Below are 10349 nucleotides of genomic sequence, written 5' to 3'. Positions count from 1 at the left end.
CTGTAGTATGTCGTCCAAAATATCATAAAAATGTCATAATATAGTATGCTGTCCAAAATATCTTAAAAATGTCATTGAACAATATATATGTCCAAAATCGCACAAAAATCTTTTTACGGAATAAGAACTATGGTATGAAATTTTTATGCTATTTGAGACGACATACTATAGGATGACATTTTTATGTTCCTTTTTTGAAGAGATACTGTAGTTTGACCTTTTTATGACATTTTGGACGACATACTAATATGGCATTTTATTGATATTTAGTATGAAAAGGTCTTATTGCAGCTTTTTTAATAAGTTTGTTGTTTTTATTATTATTATTATTTGTTGTTGTTGTTATTATAACCATTATTATCATTTTGATGGTAGTAGTGGTAGCACCCCCCCACCCCCCACCCCAACCCCCAACCTTTTGTTCCTTACTTAATGTATTTATTTTTATTTACACAAAATGTTTTTCCCCTTTCTTTCTTTTTAGTTATACATGAATTAATTAATTTGAATATAGGCATGCACACTTACATACACACACACACACACACACACACACATACATCCTCCACCCTTTTGAAAATTTTAACTGCCCCACTTTTGCTGGTCTTATTTCATGTTTTTGTTGTCATGTTGGTGTTTAGTTTTGTCAGTGTTCTTTCTTTTGTCTTGCAATAAAAATAAATAAATAATAATAATTTAAAAAAAAGTTTGAAATAGCCGCATTTGGCTACTCACAGTTTTTGGTTGATGATTTTCGGGTTCTTCGGGTTTTGACTGACAGTGAAGTTGAATTGCTGTGTGACACTGAACTGATTTGTCACGTTAAAACGAAATCAAAATACCCCCAAAATATACCGAGGCTTTTCCAAAACAACATGAAAAAAAATAAATGGGGCAAAAAAACGATTAATCACACTATAAATTAAGACTGACCCAAAGAAAAGGCGGTAGAAAACTGTTCTCTTCGGTATCTCCCCAATGGAGTATTTTTACACACCTGCCGTTAATGAGACAACCTGGGATGCCAGGTTAGCTGATGCATTCAAGTGATACTCCAAAAATCGGAAATTGTAAAGGCTTGCTAGAAATGTCTCTAACAGTATTATGTCACAATTAAAAAAAAGCATAAAAAGTCAAAGTATGGCATGTCCTCCAAAATACTATGAAAAGTAATAGTATAAAATGATGTCATAATGGCATAAAATTTCAAAATATAAACAAGTAATGGTATAAAAGAGGTTGTCCAAAAAAGCAGAAAAAAATCATATAGTGTATTGTTCAAAATAGCATAAAAAAAACCTTTGTGTCATATGTATTTTTAAAATACATTTTAAAAATGCCATAAACAAGTCATAGTATAGCAAACTATCCATCCATCCATCCATCCATTTTCTTCTGCTTATCCGGAGTCGCTCGCGGGGGCAGCAGCCTAAGCAGGGAAGCCAAGACTTCCCTCTCCCCGGCCAGCTCTTAACAGGGGATCCCAAGGCGTTCCCAGGCCAGCCGAGAGACATAGCCTCACCAGCGTGTCCAGGGTCTTCCCCGGGGTCTCCTACCGGTGGGACGTGCCCTGAACACCTCACCAGGGAGGCGTCCAGGAGGCATCCTAATTATATACCCAAGCCACCTCATGTGGCTCTTCTCAACGCAGAAGAGCAGCAGCTCTACTCCGAGCCCCTCCCGGATGACCGAGCTTCTCACCCTATCTCTAAGGGAGAGCCCAGCCACCCTATGGAGGAAGCTCATTTCGGCCGCTTGTACCTGCGATCTCGTTCTTTCGGTTACTACCCAAAGCTCGTGACCATAGGTGAGGGTAGGAACGAAGATTGACTGGTAAATCGAGAGTTTTGCCTTTCGGCTCAGCTCCCTCTTCACCACGACAAATCGGTGCAGCGTCCGCATTACTGCAAACGCTGCACCAATCCACCTGTCGATCTCCCGCTCCATCTGTCCCTCACTCGTGAACAAGACCCTGAGGTACTTAAACTCCTGCACTTGGGGCAGGACCTCATCCCAGATCTGAAAGGGGGCACTCCACCCATTTCCGGCTGAGAACCATGGCCTCGGATTTGGAGGTGCTGATTCTCATCCCGGCCACTTCACACTCGGCTGCAAACTGATCCAGTGAGAGCTGAGAGCCAGTGAGATCACCAAACCAGACCCCCTCAACACCCTGGCTGCGCCTAAAAATTCTGTCCATAAAACTTATGAACAGAATTGGTGACAAAGGGCAGCCCTGGCGGAGTCCAACCCTCACTGGAAATGAGTTCCACTTACTGCCGGGAACGCGGACTAAGCTCTGGTACCAGTCATACAGGGAACGGACAGCCCATATCAGGGGGTCCAAAACCCCATATTCATGTGGACTGGTTGGGCAAACTCCTATGCACCCTCAAGGATCCTGCCAAGGGTCCAGAGCTGGTCCACAGTTCCATGACCGGGGCGAAAACCGCATTACTCCTCCTGAATCCGGGGTTTGACTGTCGGCGGACCCTCCTCTCTACCCCCGAATAGACCTTACCGGGGAGGCTGAGGAGTGTGATCCCTCTGTAGTTAGAACACACCCTCCGGTCCCCCTTCTTAAAAAGATGGACCACCATCCCGGTCTGCCAGTCCAGAGGCACTGCCCCCGATGTCCACGCAATGTTGCAGAGTCGTCTCAACCACAACAGCCCCACAACATCCAGGGCCTTCAGGAACTCCAGGCAGATCTTATCCACCCCCGGGGCCCTGCCACCAAGGAGCTTTTTGAGCACTTCGGCAACCTCAGCCCCAGAGATGGAGGAGCCGAACCCCAAGTCCTCAGGCCCTGCTTCCTCACTGGAAGGCCGCCTCAGCAATGGAGGCACGGAACATGGCCCACTCGGACTCAATGTCCCCCACCTCCCCCGGGACATGGTCGAAGCTCTCCCGGAGTTGAAGCTCCTTCTGACAGGAGACTCTGCCAGACATTCCCAGCAGACCCTCACAATGCATTAGGGCCTGCCAGGTCTGACCGGCATCCTCCCCCACCATCGGAGCCAACTCACCACCAGGTGGTGATTGGTTGACAACTCCGCCCCTCTCTTCACCCGAGTGTCCAAGACATAGGGCCGCAAGTCCGACGATACAACTACAAAGTTGATCATCGAACTGCGGCCTAGGGTGTCCTGATGCCAAGTGCGCATATGGACACCTGTATGCTTGAACATGGTGTTTGTTATGGACAATCTGTGGTGAGCACAGAAGTCTAATAACAAAACACCACTTGGGTTCAGATCGGGGGGGCCATTCCTCCCGATCATGCCCCTCCGGGTCCCACTGTCGTTGCCAATGTGAGTGTTGAAGCCCCCCATGGGGCCAGGCCACCAGGCGCTCGCCATCGAGCCCCACCCCCAGGCCTGGCTCCAAGGGGGGGCCCCGGTGACCTGCGTCCGGGCGCGGGAAACTCTGAACCATTCTTCCTTTTATCATAAGGGGTCCGGTGAGCTACACTTTGTCTGGTCCCTCCCCTAGGACCTGTTTGCCATGGGTGACCCTACCACCGACAACTGAGCTCCTAGGATCACTGGGACACGCAAACCCCTCCACCATGATAACGTGGTAGCTCAGGGAGGGGAGCAAACTGTCTCAAATGGCATAAAGAAGTCAAAGTAATATATGTCTCTCAAAATACCATAAAAAAATGTCATAGCATTGCATGTCGACCAATATGCCTTCAAATTAGTATGAAAAATTAATAGTATAGTGTGTTGCTCAAAAAAAGCCTGAAATAGTAAAAGTGTTGCATGTCCTCCAAAATCATTAAAAAGTAAAAAAAAAAGCATATTGTCCAACGTGGCATTAAAAAGTCACAGTGCAAGATGTCAAAAATAACATAAAAAGTCACAGTATAAATTGTTGTCAATATAGCATAAAAAACATAGTATAGCAGGTTGTCCAAAATATAATAAAAATAAATAAATAAAACATTTTAAAAATCATAGTATAGCATGGCATACAAAATAACATAAAAAAGTCATAGTATAAAATGTCCAAAATGCATAACAAAGTCTAGCATGTCATCTAAGATTGCAAAAAAAAAGTCTAAGTGCAGCATGTTGGCCAAAATGCCAAAGTAATAGTATAGAATGTCCTTCAAACTAGGATGAAAAGGTTATAGAGTGAGAAAGAGAAGAACCAGGCTTTGATATAGATTTTAAATACCTATGTTGGGTAGATCAGTAGTTAGTTCAAAAAACATCTTGGCCAACTGCAGACTATGCAAACTATACCTGTTAATCTATTGTCCATGACCCTCTGTCAGAAATGAAGCCAGTGAATAGGCAAAATCAATTCTACAATCAGTTTGTGACTGGTTAGTTTTGAGTTTCACAAGTCTCAACCAATGCAAATTTTTTACATAAAGGTACAGTACAGCTCTTGTACCTTAGGGTAAGAGTTGTTAAGTTTTCATGTACACAGTCTTGGATATTCTCTTAACTGTGAAATTCAATCGCACCACTTCACAGGAGGGCGGCACGGTGGCTTTGTGGTTAGCACTGTTGCCTCACAGCAAGAAGGTCCCTGGTTCGTGACCCGGTTGGAACAGGGTTTGGTCCGGGCGGGGGCCCTTCTGTGCGGAGTTTGCATGTTCTCCCCGTGTCTGCGTGGGTTTTCTCCAGAGTCTCCCACAGTCCAAAGACATGCAGCACAGGTGGATTGGTGACTCTTAGGCTGTGAGCGTGTATGGTTGTTTGTCTATATGTGTTAGCTCTGCAATAGTCTGGCGACCTGTCCAGGGTGTACCCCGCCTTCCGCCCGATGACAGCTGGGATTGGCTTCAGCCCCCCCCCCCGCAACCCTTACGAGCAGTTACAGAAAATGACTGACTGACACTAGAAGACATGTTCCTCAGCAAGATCACAATGAAATGTGGCTGGTTGTTCCAAATAGAGAATGCTGGACATTTGCTGAAACCCAGGACTGAACAAGGAATCTTTAGATCTTCAGTCTAACACTCTCCCAGCTGAGCTATTTCAGTAGACAACAAGCACTGTCAATGCTGCTAGATTTCATTTCATTAGCCACCCAGGTACTACTATCAAAAAGGGGCAAGTCACTGAATGTGAAATGAACTTTTCAAAATTCAACTTCAAGCAAAAGACTCTGCTATGCTACATCATGTTTGTTACCTGAAACCTTCTAAGATAGTCTAGTGTCCATCACAACCCAGGATTCCCTGAAAGTTTTACAGGGATTGAGTATTATGCTTGCAATTCTTCCAAATGCTTTTTATCAGACCAAATTCCCCCAATTTTTTAATAGAAATTATGATGTATCATGCTTAAGGATGACATCAAAGCATTCTATAATCCAGTTGTATAAAATTTCCTCATACAACAGATCTCCTACAAATAAGCTGTTTGTCCTACTACTGTTCTAGTGTTGGATTTAAGGTTCAACAGCATTATTATTGAGAACAGGACCCTGTGAGAGAAACTCTAGTGGGAACCACTGAAAGTGACTACAGTGTGTGAACCCTCTGTGAAAAGGAGAGAAGTTGTTGTCTCCAAGAAGTTAACTGGTGTAGAGTGGCAAGGAGTATGGTGTGTGTCCCCGTTAAAGAACACGGATACAGATGTCCAGTTTAGAGGTGGATTTATTGGCTGCGGTCTGTAATAACAATACAACATAACGATCAGTATCACACACACATGAATGATACACATGTAATAAAGTAACTCTGAATGTAAAGGACTGTATTCGGTATATGATAGAAATTGTATAATGAAAACATATCACCTCCTGAGGCACGCAGCACACATGGCAAGAATTAGCATTAGCTAATGCACAAGCAGCTAACACACATTAACAATATAGCATCTAACTGGTACAGTGAAACGTCATTAAGCTCACCTTCTGGCATTCACACACAGCAATAAACCCCGGATGTACAGGTGAATATTTGGAAGGGAGAATCACGGCTATCTGCAGCTGCAGCAGGAGGAGAACTGAATGTTCACAGCACGGTATCTCACACACAGGTGCAGTGCGTTCAAGAGCGTCGGAACGGCAGTGGTGCATTCATGAACGTCGGACATATGAAAACTTACAGAGAAACACCATATAACTGAATGATATTTAGGTCAATGAACAAGTTAGCAACACATAAACAACATGGGCTTTCTAACACAGCCGCCCCCGACTGTCTACACAGACAGTCGAATTCAAGATAGAAAGTCCACCTAAATAGCTGGATCTTCAGCCGCGTCTTCCAGCTTAGGAAGCCGAACCAGACGAGCCACTGGTCGAACATATGTCCGTTCTTTGACCTTGATGGCAGCGGTCCTGATGCGTCCATCAGCTCCAGGGTAAAGTGGTTGTTACCTTCCCAACAGGCCATAAAGCTCGTGGGAGCTGTGGATCCACAATGAGCACCACTTGATTTGGTTCGAGCTGGTTTCCATCCTTCAGCCACTTCTGTCTCTCCTGCAGGCTAGGCAGGTAGTGACTGATAAATCTGGACCAGAAGTGGTCGATGAGGACTTGACTGTGCCGCCATCGACGATTCCCGAGGGTGTTACTGGAGTCATAAACAGCCTGTGGAAGGGATGCATCATAGCGTCCCATTAATAGGATGCTAGGCGTGATGGGATCCGGATCTGCTACGTCTGACGAGACGTAACCAAGGGGCTTAGCATTCAGGATGCCCTCCACTTCCACCAGAACTGTGTGGAGCACTGTTTCAGGCGGACTGCTCCTTAAGTACCACCTTGAGAGCAGTCTTGACGGACCTTACTTCTCTCTCCCACGCTCCACCGAAATGGGGAGCACTGGGGGGATTGAAACAGAACTCAATCTGCTGTTTTGCCAACTGTTCCTTCAGTTGAGGGCCCATGGCCTCAAAGGCCTCACGTAGTTCTCGGGCTCCACTGGTGAAGTTGGTTCCATTATCGGACAGGAGCTCGAAAGGTTTGCCTCGTCTGGAGATAAAACGTCGTAAAGACATCAGAAAGGCGTCAGTGTCGAGGCTCTCCAGGAGGTCTAAATGCACACAACGGGTTGTCATGCACTTAAAGATGATGCCCCAACGCTTCTCTGTTCGGCGTCCAATCTTGACAGTGAATGGGCCAAAACAATCGACTCCAGTCGAATAGAAGGGTGGTTTATAGAGGCGTAGCCGAGCAGGTGGTAAATCTGCCATCTTAGGGACAGACGGATTGGCTCGCCATGTTTGGCATTGCATGCAGCGACTCTGATACCTTTTCACCGCTTCCCTCCCCCGCAGAATCCAGAACCGACGACGCAGCTCACCTAGCACTCTTTCAGGTCCAGGATGGAGGAGGGTCTCATCAAAATCCTGAATGAGAAGGTTTGTCAGCTGATGCTTTGGGTCTAGCAAGACAGGGTGGATGGTGTCTTGTGGTAGCTGCTCTGCTCTCCGTAGCCTCCCCCCGACTCTGAGGAGTCCTGTGTCCTTGTCATACTCTGGAGATAGGGAGACCAGACGACTGGAGGTTGGCAAGGGTCGGTCGGAGACGAGAGCTTAGACCTCCTCTGGGAATGACTCCAACTGCGCCCGTCTCAGGAGGAGGTTTTCAGCCCTGATGTAGTCAGCTGATCCACTGGGTGAGTCAGAGTTTGGGTCGGCCGCCCCGTGAAGCGACTGTGCAGTTGCCTGCATTAAGTCCTTCCATGTGAGAACTGGCTGACATCAGGGAGTTGAGGGCAGGTGTCTACAGTTACTTGTCCACAGAAGGATGACTTCTTCTTCAGCTCACTATCACCTATCTCTGGATAGGAAGATGGGCTGGTCGGCCAGTGATCCTCTGCGTAATGTAGGAAATCAGGGCCTTGGTGCCAACGATGTGGTCGGGACAGCTCTTTAAGGGTCTTGCCCCGAGTAATGTCATCAGCGGGGTTGTTTGCACTGTCCACGTACCTCCAGTTGCTTACATCGGTAAGGCTCTGAATCTCTGCTACACGTGTACCCACGAAGACCTTATAGTGACAAGATTCTGACCTGATCCAGTGTAGAACTGTAATAGAGTCGGACCAGAGAGTGATCTTCCTGATTGGTATGGTGAGCTCGGTGTGAAGAACACTGGCTAGTTGAGCACCGGTGAGTGCAGCACTCAGCTCTAGCCGTGGTATGGACAGTTGCTTTTTTGGTGCCACACGGGACCTGGCCAGGACAAAGGAGACATGGACTTCATTCTGAGCTTCTTCTGTCCGTAGGTAAGCAACAGACCCGTAGGCTCTCTCAGAAGCGTCACAGAAGATGTGCAGATCTCTGTTTGATGTTGGTGAGTCTGCAGACGCTGGTGCATAACATCTGGGGATCTCCATCTGGATGAGGTCTGGAATCTCTCATTCCCAGGCAAGCCATCTGTCACGGAGACTCTGGGGCTGGATCGGCTCATCCCAGCCGATCCGCTCCTTCCAAAGATCCTGAACTAGAATCTTGGCTCTTGTTGTGAATGGTACAATATAACCTAGGGGGTCGTATTGACAGGCAAGTACCTTGTAGACGTTCCTCAAGGTGGGTTCGGGTCTCTCCGTTGGTCTATGTTTGTACTTCAGGGAGTCACGGAGGCAATCCCAACGTAGTCCAAGAGTTGGCTCCTGCAGGTCCATGCTGGATTGGGAAAGCCATAGCTCACTGCTCTCGGATCTGACGTCGGATGGAAGATGTTCAATAACCTCAGGGATGTTGCTAGCCCACTGACGTATCTCAAAGCCCCCAGTGTGGAGTAACTGGCGCAGACCGTCAACAAGATCCTTCGCTTCCTCCTCTGAGTGGGGTGCTGCGGAGACAGTTATCCACGTAGAATGACTGCTCAACACAATCAATGAGATGGCTGTTGGACTCACCCATGTCTTGGACGTGTCGCTGCAAGGCGTAGATGGCACAGCAAGGGCTGCACGTAGTGCCAAATGGAAGGACTTGCCATTCATAGATCTTCGGCTCTTCAGTACGCTTCGTGTCCCTCCAGATGAAACGCAAAACAGGTTTGTCGGGTGGCAGAAGGCGTATCTGGTGGAACATACTTTTGATATCCCCGCTCACCGCAACTGGGTACTGCCGAAACCGAAGGAGGACTCCTAGTAGCGATGGGCCTAGGGCAGGTCCAGGAAGAAGAAAGTCGTTGAGAGACTTTCCTTCGTACTTAAAGGAACAGTTATATACAATCCTGTCTTTGTTGTTGTGCCGCACCATATGGTGAGGTATAAACCAGGATTCTGGAGTGGATGTCACTGCCTCCGGAGGCACCACTGCGACGTAGCCCATCTTCTCCAGTTTGTGGATCTCCTGACAATAGATCTCGGCCCGCTGTGGGTCTTTGGCAAGTCTCCTCTCGGTACTACGGAGATTCGGCAACACTGCTTCCATAGGAGCTTGAAGGGTGGTGGGGTTGGCTCGGCGAAGCAGTGGTGTAGCATATCTTTGGATCCCTTCGACATTGACCCTGATCGTGGATGTCTGGAGCAGGTTTAAGGCTTGCTGATCTAGCTTCGACCGGGTCACCTGCTTCTCGCTTGTGTACAGCAGCGTGTCGATCTGCCAAAGACGTTCAACATTTTCGAAGAGCTCAGAGGTAGGTTTGACTGTTGTTGTAAACAAGCACTGCTGGTTGATGCAGGAACTTGATCAACGCTGGTGGGACCTTGAAGTGACCAGCCAAGCTTGGTGTGGACTGCAATGGGTCCCCCCGGAGGTCCCAACTGCACTGGCTCTATGGGTGTCAGGAGATGAGCCATGTCTGATCCGATGAGCAACAGGGGTTGAGCCTGGTCCACAGGAGGCAAAGGTAGGTGGCGGAGGTGCTTATATCTCCGCTGCAGGGTTCTCACAGGATAAGAATGTTCTGAGAGTCCCAGGTTGTCAGCAGTGAATGCCTGACGTATGTAATACTTCTCTCCAGGTTTGGGCAGTGAAGACACATAGAGGGCGACTGATGCGCCATGAAGCTGCACTACATCTTGATGGACAGTTCGGAGGGTAAGTGTTTCAGGCTGTGTGGTGAGGTTCAGGCGTTGAACAGCGTGTGGCAGGATGATGCTTCGCTCCGAGCCGTCATCTAGTACTGCATAAGTCTCCAGTACTCTGTCTTGATTATGAAGTAAGACCTTCACAACCTTCAACATCACTTTGGGGGATCTGTTTGGTCTGTCCAAGTACACCTTTGCGGTTGGAGCGGTCACCATGAGCACACTCTCCTGGGTTTGCTGCACTGCATCGTGTAACACTGTGAGATGCTGTTCTTTGCAGGTATTGCATGGTCACTTGAGGGTGCAAACCTCGGGCTTGTGAGATCGTCCACACTTCCAACACCGATGTCCTTCCTTTATCCACCTCACAATCTGGTTTGTGCTCAATTTCTTGA

Source organism: Plectropomus leopardus, chromosome 19 (genome assembly GCF_008729295.1).
Source record: "Plectropomus leopardus isolate mb chromosome 19, YSFRI_Pleo_2.0, whole genome shotgun sequence".
In the NCBI taxonomy this organism is placed as follows: domain Eukaryota; kingdom Metazoa; phylum Chordata; class Actinopteri; order Perciformes; family Serranidae; genus Plectropomus; species Plectropomus leopardus.
This window is presented reverse-complemented; position numbering follows the sequence as displayed.